The 19,973-nt window shown below is 36.8% G+C and overlaps 1 long non-coding RNA gene across 2 annotated transcripts; it reads left to right on the forward strand.

Annotated features, from left to right (window-relative positions):
* The first annotated feature begins 2,069 nt into the window (after positions 1 to 2,069).
* Positions 2,070 to 19,723, forward strand: LOC130541522 (uncharacterized). 2 transcript variants are annotated; one of them, XR_008955579.1, is made up of 4 exons: positions 2,070 to 2,262; positions 8,830 to 8,955; positions 16,104 to 16,213; positions 18,138 to 19,723. It is a non-coding gene; the product is annotated as an uncharacterized LOC130541522 (long non-coding RNA). The 2 variants fall into 2 exon arrangements; XR_008955580.1 differs by lacking the exon at positions 8,830 to 8,955 and adding an exon at positions 16,497 to 16,523.
* The last annotated feature ends 250 nt before the right edge of the window (positions 19,724 to 19,973 follow it).

The following is a 19,973-nucleotide window of genomic DNA, read 5'->3' on the forward strand; positions in this document are numbered from 1 at the left end:
ACATCTGCCTAGATTTCAGAGGATGTAGAGAAATGCCTGGATGTCCAGGCAGAAGTCTGCTGCAGGGACGGAGCTCTCATGGAGAACCTCTGCTAGGGCAGTGCAGAAGGGAAATACAGGGTTGGAGCCCCCACACAGAGTCCCCACTGGGGCACTGCCTAGTGGAGCTGTGAGAAGAGGGCCACACTCAACTCCAGCCTTTGAAAGCAGCTGGAAGGGGGCTGTACCATGCAAAGCCACAGTGGCAGGGCTGCCCAAAGCCATGAGAGACCACCTCTTGCATCAGCATGACCTGAATGTGAAACCTTTCACATGGAGTCAAAGATTGTTTTGGAACATTAATGTTTAATAATTGCCCTATTGGATTTCGGACTTGTATGGGGCCTGTAGCCTATTTGTTTTGGCCAATTTCTCCCATTTGGAATGGGTGTATTTACTCAAGGCCTGTATGCCCCTTGTATCAAGGAAGTAACTAACTTGCTTTTGATTTTGCTGGCTCAGAGGTGGACAGGACTTGCCTTGTCTTTTGGGTTAATGCTGTAATGAATTAAAACTTTGGGGGACTATTGGAAGGGCATGATTGTGTTTTGAAATATGCGGGCATGAGATTTGGGAGGGTCTAGGGGTGGAATTATACGGTTTGGCTCTGTGTCCCCATTGAAATCTCACCTTGAATTATAGTTCCCGTAGTCCCCATATATCACGTGAGGGACCTGGTAGAAGGTAATTTAACCATGGGAACAATTACCCTCATGCTCATTTGTGACAGGGAGTAAGTTCTCACGAGATCTGATGGTTTTTAAAGGGGCTTTTCCCTCTTTTGCTCGGCACTCCCCTTTTCTGCTGCCATGAGAAGGACATGTTTGCTTTTCTTTCTGCCATGAAGGTAAGTTTCCTGAGGCCTCCCCAGCCCTGTGAAACTGTGAGTCAATTAAACCTCTTTCCTTTATAAATTACCCAGTCTCAGGCAGGATTTTTTTTTTTTTTGATGGCGTCTCACTTTGTCACCCAGGCTGGAGTGCAGTGGTGCAATCTCAGCTCACTGCAACCTCTGCCTCCCGCAAAATTCAAGTGATTCTGCTGCGTCCGCCTCCCAAGTAGCTGGGATTACAGGCATGTGGCACCACGCCTGGCTAATTTTTTTTTTTGTATTTTCAGTACAGACAGGGTTTCATCATGTTGGCCAGGCTGGTCCCGAACTCATGACCTCGTGTGTTCTGCCTGCCTCAGCCTCCCAAAGTGCTGGGATTAGAGGTGTGAGCCACTGCACTGGCCTCAGGCAGTTCCTTATAGCAGTGTGAAAATGGACTAATACAGAGTCAGCATAGAAATGAAAATTTCTCTCACCTGGGGTCTGCAGCAGCTGCTGCTATGAATGGAATTGAGTGTCAAGTCCTTCTGGCTAGCTGCTTTTGCCTTTCCCAAATCATAAGCCAAAGAATGGGAAGAAGGCACAACACTAAACCACTGCTGAGAAAAGTGCCAAATTTCTCTCTTCTTTCCCCTTCTATCTCTCATTTTAAAAAACAAACAAACAGAAACAACCACAACAAATCTCAAAACCTGCCTATGGCTTGTATATATCTGTTAACACTTTTATCTTGGAATAAGAAAAGAGGAAAGTTTAGAGCTCTACTATTTTTAGAAGTAGTGGAAGAAAACATTATGTCCCTTTTGGTAAGTTTCTTTCCGAATATTTTCTTGAAAGTAAGTCCAAATGAAGTGCATGTGTTTTGTTTTTAAGCAGACAATCTCTACCAAAATATTGCATGTAGTGGTAGAATTGATTTTCCCTCATCTTTAATTAAACAAATAACTATACATAATGTTCTGGGTAAGTTATGTCAGGGCCCTTATTATTTTCCAGATTAGGGAGAAAATCCTAATAAAGAAGCAATTTTAGTGATACAGTTTGGCCACTGGTATTATCTCTTTAAGATTCAACTCAGTTTCTCTGAAAGTATCACTATTCCCTGTATGCCCTCTGCTCTGAGACTCAAATCCAGCTGGATTTTGGTCCTGCTTTCATTTAAAAAACTTCCTAAAGTTCATGGGATGATTTGATAATGACTCTTTGGGTCAGAGCTCTGTGTTACAAAAAAAGGTGAAGTCTTACTCAATTCAACAGTTTTTATGCAAAGTCCTCACGGGGAAGAGACTGATGCCCTGCAATGCCTCAGGACTCTCCAGAATGTTTTCACCAGCAAAAAGGCCCTCAGCAGATGCAGCCTCTCGACCTTGAACTTTCTAGCCTCCAAAATGGTAAAGAAATAACTTTATTTTCTTTATAAATTATCCAGTCTCAAGTATTCAGTTACAGCAACAGAAAATGAGCTAAGAGAATTACTGATTATTTGAAGAGCAGTTCACAGTTGATGAAGCTCTATACAGATATGATCTCATGCTCTTCTTGCATCCACTCTGTTACATACCATAAAGCTGAGGATTACAGAAGTTAAATAATTTGCCCAAGGTCCCAAAGCTTAGTATTTTTCCTCAGATCTCTTGATTCTCAATTCTAGCTCTTTCTTCTCCAATGTTGTCACATAATGAATATATTACATGTTTACAAGATATTCTCCATCTATAAGAGTCACTGCCAGATATTACAGAGAAAGCAAATGTATCAGAAACATGGTTTCATTGGTTTTCATGAGGTTATGATCTAACAGAAAAAACAGGACACAGAAAAGATATCTAAGAGTTCAAGGTTATACTTAAATATCAAGCCAGTAGCATAAACAGAAAATTGTATAAATGTTGAGAAGAAGGAAAGTTAGCTGTGAAAAAAGGTGGTCATGAAATGATGATCTGATTATCAGAGAAAGAATCAGGGAAAGAAGGACAGTGACATGGCTGCCGTGTAGAGAAGAGGAGGGTGAATCAAGGAACCAAAGTAATATCAAACCAGCTTCAGTTCTTTTCTATGATCTGCATAGAGATTTTCTCATCTTATTTCTACTATAAGCTGTGTAATAAGTAAGTAATCACATAATGTTTTGTTTTTTGTTCTTGTGGCTTATCACCATGAATTAGTTATCATGTACTTTTCACCTTCATTATCTGAGATGATGACTTTTCTCTATTCAATACTTTATTCAACCAGCTAACATTTCCTGTGCACCTCTGATGAGCCAAACACTGGCAATGATATGGCACTGAGTATGCAAAGAGTAACAATACACTGCTCACTACCTTGAGAAGTGCCTATGTTGCAGAGAGAGAGATTCATATATTAAATACTTACACTTATTTGCATAGTGATAAAGATAGAAACTCAGCAATGACATAAAGGAGGAGTACCTACCATGCATGATTGGAGATGTGGTATCAGGAGGGGCTGATTAAGGATACATTGAAATTATCAGGCAAAGAAGGGAGAAGGAGCCATTCTAAGCAGAGAGGGGCACACAGCCAAAGTTAAGAAAGAAAGGAATGGCTGATGAGCTGAGAATTACTAGCAATTTGGTATTTTTCGTGATTATGATGCAAGGCAAAGGAGATATGAAGTTAGGGAGGTAGAAATTAGCAGGTGAAAATAGGTCTTGTAAACCATTTTAAGGAACTTGATTGAGCTTTAATCTTACAGACAATGGGATAGCACCAACAAGTTTAAAGCAGAGGCATTGTATGTAATTAGTAATTAATGAATTAACTAATTAGTTAATTAATAAGTTAATTAACTAAATTTGTACACAACAACTAATTAATCCTGATAAGCCACAAGAACAAAAACCAAAAACTTAGTTAATTACTAATTACATACAATGTAACTAGTAACATCATTGCTGCAACATACTATACATTATCTAGTACACCCAAAATATTGTTTCAGATTTTATGGAAAAATCATTTTCATTTTTTAGAAATAAACAATATGAAACTGATGAAATTTATGTAAATTCCTTTGTCAATGCCTCAACTTATATCTTATTAGCAGAAAATTAATATTTAGGAGAGCCTGATTAAATGTACTCAGTATGACAGGTGATTCCTGTTTGCCCTGCACTAAGATTTAGAGCCTGTTCATGTCACATGAGGACTGTAACCCAGCACAGGTTTATATGGAATGTGGTTCAGCTGTTTATCTAAAAAAGGAAGGATGAATATATCTCAGCAGCAAGAACCAATTAAGGAGGATAAACTGTTTTTTAACTTATATGAAACACTCCTTTAAAGAAAAACTCCCATTCTGTAGGTTGCCTGTTCACTCTAATGGTGGTTTCTTTTGCTGTGCAGAAGCTCTTTACTTTAATTAGATCCCATTTGTCAATTTTGGCTTTTGTTGCCATTGCTTTTAGTGTTTTAGACATGAATTCCTTGCCCATGCCTATGTCCTGAATGGTATTGCCTAGGTTTTCTTCTAGGGTTTTTATGGTTTTAGGTCTAACATGTAAGTCTTTAATCCAAAGGGCTAATATCCAGAATCTACAATGAACTCAAACAAATTTACAAGAAAAAACAAAGAACCCCATCAAAAAGTGGGTGAAGGATATGAACAGACACTTCGCAAAAGAAGACATTTATGCAGCCAAAAAAACACATGAGAAAATGCTCATCATCACTGGCCATCAGAGAAATGCAAATCAAAACCACAATGAGATACCATCTCACACCAGTTAGAATGGCGGCCATTAAAAAGTCAAGAAACAACAGGTGCTGGAGAGGATGTGGAGAAATAGGAACACTTTTACACTGTTGGTGGGCCTGTAAACTAGTTCAACCATTGTGGAAGTCGGTTTGGTGAGTCCTCAGGGATCTAGAACTAGCAATACCATTTGACCCAGCCATCCCATTACTGGGTATATACCCAAAGGATTATAAATCATGCTGCTATAAAGACACATGCACACGTATGTTTATAGCGGCACTATTCACAATAGCAAAGACTTGGAACCAACCCAAATGTCCAACAATGATAGACTGGATTAAGAAAATGTGGCACATATACACCATGGAATACTATGCAGCCATAAAAAATGATGAGTTCATGTCCTTTGTAGGGACATGGATGAAACTGGAAACCACCATTCTCAGCAAACTATCACAAGGACGAAAAACCAAACACCGCATGTTCTCACTCATAGGTGGGAATTGAACAATGAGAACACATGGACACAGGAAGGGGAACATCACACACCGGGGACTGTTGTGGGGTCGGGGGAGGGGGGAGGAATAGCATTAGGAGATATACCTAATGCTAAATGATGAGTTAATGAGTGCAGCACACCAACATGGCACATGTATACATATGTAACAAACCTGCACGTTGTGCACATGTACCCTAAAACTTAAATTATAATAATAATAAAATTAAAAAAGAAAAACTATGAAAGAAGACAAACACAAACATACAAAGTTTTTGCGTTTTTATTGCTTTATTGTTAGTTATTTAAAAATTATTTATAAGTCAAAAACATATTTTCCTAAAAAACATGAATGGTCCAGTTACCTGGACTCAGGACTAGGAATTATGAACTTAGCGCTGTTCTTGAAGCCAATTTTTCACTAAGTGTTCTGAAAAGCAGTAGCCTGTCTATGACTCAGCTTCTGTTAAAATTGGATTTTGGAGTTGTCCTGTTTTCTTGAGTAAAAAAATGGAAAGAGTCCCACATTTCCTAAATGCAATCATGAGAGATACCAGTAATCAAAGAATTTAGATTCTGAGGATAGGACTATATAGGTTATCTAAGTCAATATTCTTTTTTGACCATTGCATTTGAGGCCCAGAGCAATGATGTTCCATGTACGAGTACACTAGGAATTTGCAGAAGACCTACAATAATCTAGTTGGTCTAGGTGGGGGGCAAGGATCACACAGATGAAAGGCAGCACCAAAAAGAGAAAAGGAAGCATTCTGAGTGAATGAAGTGAGTTCTTTATGTGATAGGAAAAATGGGATAGGGAAAAAATAATGATTATGTTAACACTAGACTCTGCCTGTATGGTGATACTTCCCCACTTAAGTTGGCCCTCATGGTACCAGCAGGTAAGTCTAATTTGAAATCTCTATTTTTACAACCATCTGTTTTTTAGTTTTACTGGTAATAGCAACAGTGTGGTATGAATATTTTAATTCCCTGCTCTCTGTCCATTAGTCTTCAATAGCTGGTCCTGGCTCATTTCCTCCTTGAGTCCAGGACTCACCTTTAGAATTTCTTACAGTCTAGCACTTTGGGAAGCCATGGCTAATGGGTCAGACTTAGCCCACCAAATAAAATTTCTTTGCTGTCCCTGGATTAGAATTGGGCATATTTGTTCCAAAATTTCCCTGTTACACTGAAAAGATAGTGAGATATTTTTGTTTAATACATATATTTTCATTGAATACTCAATTTTCAGTTGAGACTACTTACTCAGGCAAGTATTTCCCCACTTAGCTGAGAGAAGGTGTCAAGATGCCTTCCTCTGTGCCTTAACTCTGGAAGCTCTTATCCCAGTAAGCTGACTTTCTTTGGTATTACTTTGCTCTCTACTGGTTACTTTCATCATCCCACTCACAGGGAGGAAGATATTAATACCAGCATATAAGAATCTCACTTTTTTAAAACCTCAGTTTGTAAAAAATGAGCAATAAAAGTCCTGCCCTTTCCCCTGGTTTTATACCAGGTGCCTTGGTAAATGTGGCTTGTGTGAGGTTTTGCTTTCTTTAGTTGGTTGCCAAAGTTAACCATGCTTTTCACTGTTTGCCCTGTATATTTGTGACCTTTTCCATGGGGTGCTATTATAAGTCTTCCACATAGGTTTGAATAAGATGAATTTGCCTTCTCCTCTGTCTGGCTGTTGAAGCTGTCTCCGCATGGCTACCATACCCCCTGTGGGGGTGCAGGTAGAGAAAAGGTGATTCATTCATTCAGCAAACAAGTATTTACTGAATGCCCACTATGGGCCAGTATCTATACTAGAAATCATAGATGCTGTGGTTTGTCAAACAGAAATAGTTCCTGGCTTCATAGAGAGACAAGCAATAAGCAAATAAACAAACAAAAATGACATATTTGCATAGTGTGACAAATGTTTTGTAGGACAAGAACACAGGGCTATGAGAGAATATATCTGGAGGATCCATTTGAATTGGGGTGATTTAGGGAGGCACCTATGAGGAGGTGGCCTTTAAATGGAGACCTGAGGATGTGAGCCATAAGGAGTAAGGAAGACAAGTGTCTCAGGCAGTGGGAAAAGCATGAGAGTAGGTCCTAAGGTGGTGTCTGTATGTGAACAACGATCCCAACTCCCCTGTGAGGACTATCTCTGACTCTCAAAAAGGCATATTAGCTTTGGCAGGCATATAAAAATTCCAGTCCAAGAAAGAAGACCACCTCTAGAGCAGGTCTTCCATATGAAATATTTTCCATCTCACTTAGGGTAACAATATGCCCATTAATTAATTTATAAATGTCTCACAGCTATATGCATGGACCAGGAAGGAGGCTTTATGGTCACAGTAAAAACTTACTTTTGGGACTGCCATCTGTAGACATCTGCACTGCAAAGGCCAAAGTCGAGGCTGAAATGTCCCCTTACATTTTGGTGTCCTTGCTGCTATAGATAAAATGATTTTTTATCACTTTGTTCTTTGGGAACTAACATGCTATATATTCTGAAGGGAGTATTGTCCTGATACAGAAAAAGCATGCAAACACTGGGTGTTTTAACTGTAGAACATAAGAGAGAATGGTGGCAATGTTTTGGTTTGGTCTGGTTTTCCCTCAACTTATTCTACTTTTTAGACCAGATCATCTGGTTATTGACAGTCATGTTTTCACACTTCTCTTGGGGCATTTTGATTGCAATTCCAGAGCTAGAAAAAAAAGTAACATTAAAAAAAATCCAGGCAGGCTCTTATAAATAGTTGAATTAGTCCTATATTCAAAAATCTTTTTTTTCCCTAAGTAACCACTACTTGAACTATAACTTAGATGACCAGATCTGTCTAGTTTGGAAGTTTTTAAAAAGAAACAAAAAAAATGACAAGGTTTTATCCTGTATTGAAATTAGTCACATAATATGAGGAATAGGAAGAATTTTTCCAAGTCTCCAAAGGATGAGGTAAAGCATAAAAAGGAGTTAATTGCCTATGTTTTTACCAAAAAGAAGTTGCTACTAATTGTTCTACATTTTTTCAAAAGAAGATTACAGGTGGTTGTTTTCACCGTTTTCAAATAGACTTAAAAAGAAGCAGGGGAAGGGGACAATACAAATAATTTATTTTATTTTGTAGAAGAAAAACAAATGATAAAGAAGGAATATTTCCTTTGCAACTACCACTCCAGTTTTTACTTCATCCATTGCACTTGAAAATTAAATAAAGATATAGATCTTTATTTAGAATAATGTCAGGTCCATGCTATGTGCTGCACAAGTATTTGTTAACTAAAAAGACAAGGAAAAACATGAAGGTAAAAAAGAAAGTAAAGAAGGCAAAAGAAGATAAGCAATCCTAGAGAAACTGTGGAGAAAATTCTAAAATGTTCAGAATTTGAAAAATAAAATTCTTTCAGAATGTTTCAAGAACCTCTATGATCTTCTTAAATTCAAGTTGCATCAATAGGGACTCTTAGATGAGTCCTATAGAAAGCAAAGTGGAATTAAACTACAAATTTCTAACTTAAATATGTCGTGAGCCTGTTCCCCTAAAGCGTATTACATTCATTACAAAAAAGTGCCCAACACCTCTTGGTTTTGATTAATATGTTGTAATGGGTACTGGACTAGCCCATCTACATTATACACATGTAAAACTAGACAACAGCCTATACATGACTGAAGTCTTTGAAAGAATGGAAACTACCAAAGGGAATCTGACATTTGTCTCATCTCCCTGCCTAGGACTATCTGTACTGACACCCAGCAAGCTGAAATCAGCAAAACAAGATGGTCTTGCTAACTTGAGGAAGCTGTAGCAGCTGGAAGCTCCAGAGAGGAGGGGGCTGCAGAGTCTGCACATCAGTGGGGGTAGGAGGAGTTCTGCATAAGTTTTTGACCAAGGATAGGGCTTCACATGAGCAAGATGAATTGTGTGAGGCTTACCAAAGAGTGGAGAATGGAACAGAGATGCTAGTGATCCAGAAGTGCCGAGAACATTGAAGTGCTGGCCCAGCCAGACTAGAAAGACATGTTCAACACCTTAGTAACACGTCAGGCATTCAACTGAGACACCAGAAAAACCATGGTAGAGTATTGCAAGGTTATTCTATGTCTGAACTGGAAAGTGTGAAGTGTAAAATGGCACAATATTCACTGTTAATAGACTTGAATAAGTTAAGAAATATATTATTAACCCTAGAGAAACCACTAAAAATAATAAAAATATGTATAGATAATAACAGCAAAAAACAAAATAATAATAAACTGATAAAAGCAAAAGAAGACAGAAAAGGAACAAGAGAGAGACATAAAGATAGGACAAATTGAAAATAAATAGCTAGATGGTACATATAAACCAAATCATATCAATAATTATAGCAAATATTAGTGGCCTAAGCACTCCAATTCAAAGGCAGAGATTGTCAGGCTGGATGAAAAAGTAAAACCAAACTACATTCTGCCTAAAAGAGACACACTCAAAATTTAAAGACATGAATAGATTGAAAACATAAGGAAGTTGGGCAATTGTATTAATATCAGACAAACTAAACATCAAGACCAAAAGTTTTAAAAATGATAAAGGGTCATTTAATAATGTAAAATAAAATCATCAGGAAGATTCAACAATCTTAAATATGGATGCTCCAATCAACAAAATTTTAAAACTTATGAATAAAAAATTTATAGATCTTAAGAGAGAAATAGAAAAATCTACTGCCATAATTGGGAATTTTAATAAGCCCCTCTCAATAATTGATAAAATGACTAGACCAAAGACATGATTATGGATACAGTAGATCTGAATAACACTATGAGACAATTTCACTTAATTGATGTTTATAGAACATATACCTAACAGCTCCAGAACACAGTCTTTTAAAGTACGCATACAATGTTAACCAAGAAAGACAATATCTTAGATGAAAAACATATCTCAATAAATTTTAAAAGATTGATATTCTCTGACTACATCATAATTAAATAAGAAATAAAGTCTTATTAAATATATTTTCTTTAAATTCCCAAATATTTTCAAATAAAATGATATACATTTATGGGTCAAAGAGAAAATCATAAGGAATTATGATTTCTAACTGATTATGAAAATACAATATGTCAAAATTTGTAGGACGCAGCTAAAGCTACAGTACAATCTGGAGTCCATCAAGAGAAATCAGAAGCCACATCTACCTCTGCCTATAAGCTCGTTGACACTGATGACCTGCTGAGGAAGCTGACAGGCTTCTTCATGAAGCTGCACAGGCACCTGACTCAAGAGTCAGAGAAACTGCCTAATCAAGAAAATAAGAGAGAAGATAAAATATAGGAAATTAGAAATGAAAAAAGCAACATGACAACTGATACCACAGAAATAAGAAAGATCAGCAGATACTATTCTGAACAATTATATGACAACAAACTGGAAAACAGAGGAAATGGATAAATACCTGGAAACATAAAACCTGCCAAGATTGAATCAGGAAGTGATAGAAAACTTGAATAAATTTATCACAAGTAGTAAGAATGAATTGGCAATTAAAAGTCTCCAACAAAGAAAAGTCCAGGACCAGATGGATTCACTAGCAAATTCTACCAAACTTACGGAGAAAAACTAATACTAGTCCTCCCCAAATTATTCCCAAAAGTTAAATAGGAGGGAATTCTCCTTAACTTATTTTATGAGGTCAGCATTACCGATTCCAAATCAGACAAGGATGCAAGGAAAAAAAAAGAAACCTATGGGTTAATATCCCTAATGAACATAAATGCAAAAAATTCTCAACAAAATAGTAGTGAACCAAATCCAATAGCACATCAGAAGAATAATACACCACAATGTAGTAGGGTTTATCCCAGGGAGGCAAAGATAGTTCAGCATGTACAAATCCAAAATGTCTCAACAAGTAGGCATATAAGGAATATACCTCAACATAATAAAGGCTATATATGTTAAGCCCACAGTCAGCATTTAACTGAACAGGGAAAAGCTTAAAGCTGTTTCCCTAAGAATTGGAACAAGACAAGGATGCCTGATTCACCACTCCTGTTCAACCTAGTACTGGAAGTCCTAGCCAGAGAAATCAGGCAAGAAAAATAAAAGGCATCCAAATTGCAAAAGAAGTCAAATTGTCCCTCTTTGTTGTTGATATGATCTTATATCTAGAAAAAACAAAAGACTCCACCAAAAAACTCTTATATCTAATACATAAATTTAGTAAACTCTTATAGCTACTAAATTAGTAAAGTTGCAAGATACAATATCAACATACAAAAATGAGTGGTCTTTCAATGTGGAAATAATGAAGTAGCTGGGAAGGAAATTAAGAGGGAAATCTCATTTATAATCTAATTTATAATAGATAAATAAAATAAAATAGGTAGGAATAAATTTAACCAAGGAAGTGAAAGACCTATACAAGGAAAACTACAAAACACTGAAGAAAGAAATTGAATAGTACACAAATAAGTGAAAAGACATCCTATGCTCATGAATCAGAAAAATTAGAATCATTAAAATGACTATATTACCCAAAGCAACGTACATATTCTGTGCAATTGCTATCAAAATATCAATGTTATATTTTACAGAAATTTTTAAAAATCCTAAAATTTGTATGAAACAAAAAAGAACTCAACTATCTAAAGCAAAAAGAATAAAGCTGGGGGCATCACACTACCTGACTTCAAAATATATTGCAATGCTATAGTAACTGGATATCTACATGCAGAAGAAAGAAACTAGACCCCTACATTTCACCATGTACAAAAGCAACTAAAGATAGATAAAGACTTAAGCAAAAAAACTCAAAACCATTAAACTACTGGAAGAAAACATAGGGAAACACTTCAGTACATTGGTCTAGGCAAAAATATTATGTTAAGGCCTCAAAAACACAGGCCACAAAAACAAATGTAGACAAATTGAACTGTATTAAACTAAAAATCTTCTTCACAATGGAAACAGTTAATGGAATGGAGAGAAAACCTATTGTTGAATGGGAGAAAATACTTGCAAAGTATTCACCTGACAAGGGACTAATAAAAAGAATATGCAAGAAACTCAACAGTAAAAAAAAAAACCTATTAAAAAGTGGACAAAGAAAATGAATAGACATTTCTCAAAAGAAGAGATACAAATGGCCCACAGATATATGTAAAAATGATCAACATAGCTAGTCATCATGAAAATGCAAATCAAAACCACAGAGATATTCTCTTATTCCAGTTAGAATAACTATCATCAAAAATATTTTTAAAAACATGCTGGTGATGATGCGATGAAAAGGGAACTCATACACTTTGGTGGGAATGTAAATTAGTACAGCCAGAATACAAAACAATACAGATTTTTCTTAAAAAAACTAAAAATAGAACTACTATATGGTCCAGCAGTCCCTCTACTGGTTACTTATCCAAAGGAAAATAGTATATCAAAGGGATACCTGCATCTTCATGATTTCTGCAGCACTATTGACAAAAGAAAATATGTGGAATCAAGTGAGCGAAATGTTCATCAATAGATGAATGGATAAAGGAAATGGGATATATATACACAATAGAATACTATGTTATCATTATAAAGAATAATATGGAGAATGAAATCATGTCATAGAGTAGAAAGAAATTATGTCACCTGCAGCAACTGAGAGGAGCGTGTCAGTAGGAGAGAGAGTGTTAAGAGACATTGGTTAATGGGTACAAACATAGAGTCGGATAGAAGAAATAAGTTCTAATGTTTGATAGCAGAGTAAGCTGACTTAAGTTAACAACAATGTGTTGTATATTTCAAAATAGCTGGAAGAGAGGACTTGAAATATTCTCAATACATAGATATGATAAATATTCAAGGTGAAGGGTATTTCAAATACCCTGACTTGATCATTATACATTTTATGCCTGTAATAAAATATCACAGGTACCCCATAAATAAGTATAATATTATGTACCAAGAAAAAAATAGTGTACAAGACTTCCACATTAAATCTATAAAATATTACTGAATTATTGAATATCTATCTAGATAAATGAAATGATATATCTTATTGATAGACTAGATCCCTTAACACTGTTAAGATATACATTTCCCCAAATTGATTTATAGATTTCTATAATACCAATCAAAATTTAAGAGGCTTTTGAGGTAGAAATTGACATGCTCATCCTAAAATGTGTGTGAAAATGCAAAAGACGTTAAATAGTCAAAACAATGTTGAAAAAAAAGAAAAAAGTTGAAGAATTTATCCAACTGGATTTCAATAATTAACTATAAAGCTTAAAAGAACAGTATGGTATTGGACTATATTAAACTTAAAAGCTTCTGTTCAGAGTAGAAATATAATTCAATGGAATAGAATATAATTTAGAAATCGACAAACCCACATATAATCATTTGGTTTTTGACGAAGGCACACACAATACAATAAATAGCACTAGAAAAACTGAATATGCATGTGGAAATAATAAATCTTTACTCTCGGCCAGATGTGGTGTCTCACGCCTGTAATCCCAGCACTTTGGGAGGCCAAGATGGTTGGATCACCTGAGGTCAGGAGTTCGAGACCAGCCTGGCCAACATGGTGAAGCCCCATCTCTACTAAAAATAATAATAAAAAAATTAGCTGGGCATGGTGGTGGGTGCCTGTAATCCGAGCTACTTGGGAGGCTGAGGCTGGAGAATTGCTTGAACCTGGGAGGTGGAGGTTGGAGTGAGCCGAGTTCATGCTATTGCACTCCAGCCTGGGCCACAACAGTGAAACTCCATCTCAAAAAAAAAATATTAAAAAAATAAAAAAATCTTTACTTTTTTTCTCATGCCACACATGAAAGTAATTTGATAAATATCATGTATCTAAAAATGAAAGCTAGAATTGTGAAAATTCTGAAAAAAAGGTTCAGAGAAAATATTTCTAACCTTTGAGTAGAAAAATATTCTTAGGACACAAAAATGCATGAACCTTTTTTAAAAAGCATTGATAAATTGGACTTATTTAAAATTAAAACCTTATCCTCTTCCAGACACCGTAAAAAAAAAAAAATGAAGAATGAAAAGGCAAGCCTTCAACTGAGGAAAAACATTTAAGTAACTCTCTTTCTCAACTCAATAATTAGACAAAAAACAATCTCAAAATGTGCAAAGGCATGAATAGACGTTTCACAAATTAAGATACTTGGATTGGTAATAAGCACATAAAAACGTGCTCAGCATCATTAATAATGTGGGCCAGGTGTGCTGGCTTACTCCTGCAATCCCAGCACTTTGGGAGGCCAAGGCGAGTGGATCACGAGGTCAGGAGATTGAGGCCATCCTGGCCAACATGGTGAAACCCCGTCTCTACTAAAAATACAAAAAAATTTAGCTGGGCATGGTGGTGCATGCCTGTAGTCCCAGCTACTTGGGAGGCTGAGGCAGGAGAATCGTTTGAACCTGGGAGACAGAGGTTGCAGTGAGCCAAGATCAAGCCAGTGCACTCCAGCCTGGTGACAGAGTGAGACTCCGTCTCAAATAATAATAATAATAATCATCATCATCATCATCACCTAAGAAATGAAAATTAAAACCATAATGAGATACCATTTCATGCCCATTAGAATACATAACATTTAAAAGACTGAAAATATCAAATGTTTGTGAGCATGTGGAGTAATTAGAAATCAAAAGAAATAAAAATACATCCTTACAAAACAATTGGTACCTAAATGTTCATAGCAGCTTTATTCATAATAGCTAAAACTTGGAAACCACTCAAATGTTTATTAGTAGGAGAATGGAAAACAAAACATGACATATCCATTCAACAACATTTTATTCAGCAATTTAAAGGCACAAACTAGTGATAAATGCAAAAACATGGGTGATTCTCAAAAATTTTATTGTGTGAAAAAAATATACAAGAGTACACTCCCTGTTTTCCACCTATATTATATTCAAGAATGTGCAAAATCAATCTCTAGTGATAAAAATATATCAGTGGTTACCAAAAGTGGGGGCAGGAAGGGTGAACTTATTGCAGAGGAGCATAAGGGAATTATCTGTAGTGATAGACATGTTCTGGACAGATAGATAGATAGATAGATAGATAGATAGATAGATAGATAGATAGATAGATAGATAGACAGACAGATCTAGATATACATATTAGAGACAAGGTCTTGCTCTGTCACCCAGGCTGGAGCACAGTGGTGCTATCATAGCTCACTGCAGCCTCAAACTCTTGGGCTTAAGGAATCATCTCTCCTCAGCCTCCTGAGTAGTTTGAATTACAGGTGCACATGACCACAGCTAGCTATTTTTTTAAGTGTCTGTACAGATGGGGTCTCACTATGTTGCCCAGACTGGTCTTGAACTCCTGGCCTCAAGTCATACCTCCCATCTCAGCCTCCCAAAGTTCTGGGATTACAGGATGAGCCACTATGCCCAGCCCTGAGTCTATATATTTTTAAACGCTCATTGAACTGCACACATAAAATGTGCATTGTTGTGTAAATTGTACTTTGTTCATGTTATCTTAAAATGGTGACTTTGGGCCATTATTCATGCAAAATCTCCAGGCATTGTTCATTTACTTATTTATTCTCATAATTATTTCGTATTTTTTATAAACAAGACAGATACAGGCTCTTTCCAAAGCTTTCAGTCCGGCAAAGACAACAATTGAAGTTCTCTGATCACAAATAGAAGTGATGAGTATTTAATAAGGAAATTCAGAGCACCTAACTCAGTCTAGAATCAGAAAATGATGCCCAGGTGAGGTGAAGTTTTAGCTGAGACTGAGAGAATGATTAAGATGTAGCTTAAGACAAACAAGGGCAAGTTAAATCCTGGATGTGAGAGAGTGTGGGGTGTGATAAAGGAACATGAAGAGCGCAGTACGTGTGCAAATAGTGGCCATATAGGACCATGATGTAGATATAGGAGAGAATCATTAGAGATGCTAAGGCATTTTAGAGTTCATTCACTGAATGATTGGAAGTATTAAAAGATTTTAAAAGAGAAATGTGATCATACTTTATTTTAGAGACATCATTCTGGCTGCATTATGAATGGATGGTTTGGAGGAAGAATGTGGATAGCTAAACAAGAATGAGAATAGAAAGAAACTACTCTTAAGACTATTGCAATATCCAGGTAAGACATGATGGTGGCTTCCATAAGGGATATAGCAAAGAACGATGAAGAGCAGGGAATGAATCTGAGAGATTCTAAGAAAGTCAATTAATTGAGATTATACGTCGGGATGAGAGAAGGAAGTGATGGTGCCCAGGTTCTGGCTTCAGCAAACTGAGTAAATGATAGTGCTGTTTCTTGAGCTAGGAACCTGGGAGGTGGAAAAGGTCATATGGCAAAAATGATGAGTTCGGTTTGGAGATTATAGAGTTTGAAGTGTCATGTTTCTTTTTATTTTCCTTAGTGTTATCTCAGGACCAAGGAATTAATGGTAAGCTCTATCTATTTCACTTAACTGACTTCAAGCTATTCAAGCAATATGTTCAGTATTAAATGATTTATCAGATTATACCCCCAAATTAATTGACTCTGGTTAATTCAGTGTCTAATTAGGCCACATATTCCCACTGGGAAGAATTTTCTTTCTTCCCTTTTTTTCTGTTAAGACTGAACCTATAAAGCAAAGCACTGACTTCCCCATTGATTCCAATGGTCTTCACACAAATGCAAGAGCAGATGGCTTGTAAAAGTAAAATATAAAATTGTCATGTTCATTCTGTGCTCCCAAGGAGCTCTCTCGGGCTGGGAGAATGTGGCCAGGCATGGCAGAAACTAAAAGTCTAGACAACTGTTTTTAGAACATGGAAAAAATAATGAGAGGTGATGAAACACAATCTCATTCTCACACATCACCAGTTCCTTAGGAAGGCCAGCAAAGAGCAACACTCAGCAGAAAGACAGTCTGCAGTGCTCAGGAAAACTTCTGTTTCAATAACTGTTTACAGCTAGAGCAGAACAACAGGGCTGTGGCCTTACTATATTCACTGGGAAAACTACTGGGGCCTAGATCATGCCTTTCATTATTGCAGTTCTTCAATCAATTGATTGGGTGCTTTAGCTTCCTTTTTACTTCAAAATCCCAGAATAACTCCATGGTGTCAGAGTTGGAAAACCTACCAGCAAAAGGGCCTTCTAACCCACCATGCACATTGTCAGATTCAGTTGGTACAGACACCAAGTCTTGCAAAATTGGAAGATAGGTGATGTTGTGCCCCCAGTTTCCCTTGTCCCTGTTTTCCTAGGTACCCAGGGCTCTTATGCTGTCCCTTCCATAATGGAAGGAGAATTTGGTCAAACAGAAATGTTTCATTCACTCAATTTGTTTTCAGGCCCAGTTTATTTTAAAAGAGAAGTTTGGAGAAAAAAATATTTATCTAAAATGAATTAGCCACTAACATACTATGAAGAAATTTCTATAGGAATAGAAAAGTGAGAAATATTAAAAAGCAAATGGACCTTCTCTTCACCCTCATAAAGGTTCTAAGCGGGATTTGGTGCTGGGACTCTTACAGTTTATGGCCAACAGCTCATACAAGGTAGTGAATCAAAGGAGATAAGGTATCAACTTTATCATTAGTCAAGTTTGTTTGGGTAGCCTTGCAGAGTCTCTAACTGTGCAGAGACTTTTGTTACCCTGCCCACCCTGAATCGTGAATGTAGAACCTGGAAATTTGCAACTTGAGGCATTTACTGCAAGGGAGAAGTAGGCCATATGAAAAGACAAGTAAAACATTATTTTACAAATAAAATTTTACAAGAGACTTCAGATGTTGGAAGAATTGACTTATCAAATAAAAAAATAAGATGTTTAAGTTATAAAACCACCAATTTCCCAAGGTTATAATAATATGTCGATGGTGAAGAAAATGGTATATAATCAAATAATTACTAAATCTGCAAAGTTGTTACATATCAGTACTGCAAATGACAGGGATAGAGTTATTTGTGTTAGAAAATCAGCACCTTGAAAAACAGGAATCAAGGTTTCATCTGTGGGGGACCTGTGCCAGACAGAATGCCTCATTTTGATTTTTGTTCTTTCCAGGTGCAATGTGCTTTGTTTCTGACTGCAGACTATAATGTTTATTCCTATTGGGGGCAGAGCAAGATTTCAGTTTCTTTTCTCAGCAACAAGAAAATACTCTGTCTGAAATCAAGCAACTTCTGGGAAGACTAAGAGTGATGGAAACTAGAGTTACAAAGCAAAACCCCTACATCCTGAATGCCCAGCCCGGTCAATGAGATTTTTCTGTCTCATTTATCAGCTAACTTGGTCCTCTTCCCCTGGGAACAAAACTGAGAAGGGTTAAGAGATAATGTGGAAACAAACTTCGCAGCACTTGCCTAAGAGGGCAGCTGTGTACCCAGACCTTCTTTCCTCTATGGCATTGTACTAGAAAGAGAGAGTTCCATACTCTTTAATCTGAATAGTTGGCACTCACTTAAAAAAGAATGCAGCCTGATTCCTCTCTGCTCCTCTAGCTATTTCCAGAAAGTTGTTCATGGGATGAATTGGTAAGTAAAGAATTCAGACACTGGTTCTGATTAAGGGATCTTATAAATGATTTATAACCTTTGGGAACATCAAAGACAGCACTCATAAGCCAGGCAAGCTAAGGGGTGCTCAGGAGTAAAATGCACCTCCCCATCTCACAAATCCATTGTTATGATGAAAGGATAAGAGGCAGTTGGCCTGGGAAGGTGAAAAGGCAGGAAAAGAGTGGGAAGTCAGCTCCTAGGATAATAACCACATCCACAGGCATTGTCTCCTTTCACATATTTACAGCTTTTCTTTCTTATCTTTCCACACCTCTATATTCAGTTATGTATGACCTACTAGCAATTTACAGCTGCTTTAAATGCATACATTTCAGGTTGGGTGTGGTGACTCATGCCTGTAATCCCAGAGCTTTGGGAGGCTGAGGTGGGTGGATCACTTGAGGTCAGGAGTTCAAGATCAGTCTGGCCAACAGGGCGAAACCCCATCTCTACTAAAAATACAAAAATTAGCCAGTCTTGGTGGTGCACAGCTGTAATCCCAGCTAGTCGGGGGGCTGAGGCAGGAGAATGGCTTGAACCCAGGAGGCAGAGGTTGCAGTGAGGTGAGATCACACCACTGTACTCCAGTCTGGGCAACAGAAAGAGACTCCATCTCAAACAAACAAACAAACAAATAAATAAATAAATAAATAAATGCATACATTGTATCAGAAATCCTCTCCCATATTGATGAGTCTTCCATGGGCATCTAATTTAAATATTTTTTTCTGAAAAGCAAAAGGTGCTCTATTATGTGCTGGTGAGAGTGCAAAATGGTATAGCCTCTAAAGAGATTAATGTAACAATAACTGTTAGAACCATATATGCAATCACCCTTTGACCTAGCAACCTCACTTCTAGGAATTCATCTTGAAGACATATCTCTCTATATGTAGGCAAAATGGAAGCTATTCAATGTTGCATTGTTAGTAATAACAAGTTACTGCCTATTTTTCTATCTTTCAAATAAATGTCTATTTATGTGAAATGATAAACTGTGGTTTATCCACAAAATGAATTTTTATGAAGTTGTAAAAAAGAATGAGGGACATGTCCATGAACCGTCATGGAGTGATTTCCAGAACGTATTTTTAACTGAAAAAAAAAAATCAAAGTGCAAAAGGGTGTATATGCTATGCTACATGTGCATAAGAAAGAAGGAGGAATGAGAATAGATATCACAAATTTGCTTACTTTTGTGAAAACAAAAAACAAATACGAAAGTAGAAAGGACAGATAGAAACTAATGAAAATGGTTATCCATTGGGTAGAAATGGGAATGGGTGAAAAGCTAAAATGTTTCACATATTATTTGTAATTTGAGTTATGCAAATGCTGTACA

The sequence above is a fragment of the Pan paniscus genome, chromosome 4 (assembly GCF_029289425.2).
Source record: "Pan paniscus chromosome 4, NHGRI_mPanPan1-v2.0_pri, whole genome shotgun sequence".
NCBI lineage: Eukaryota > Metazoa > Chordata > Mammalia > Primates > Hominidae > Pan > Pan paniscus.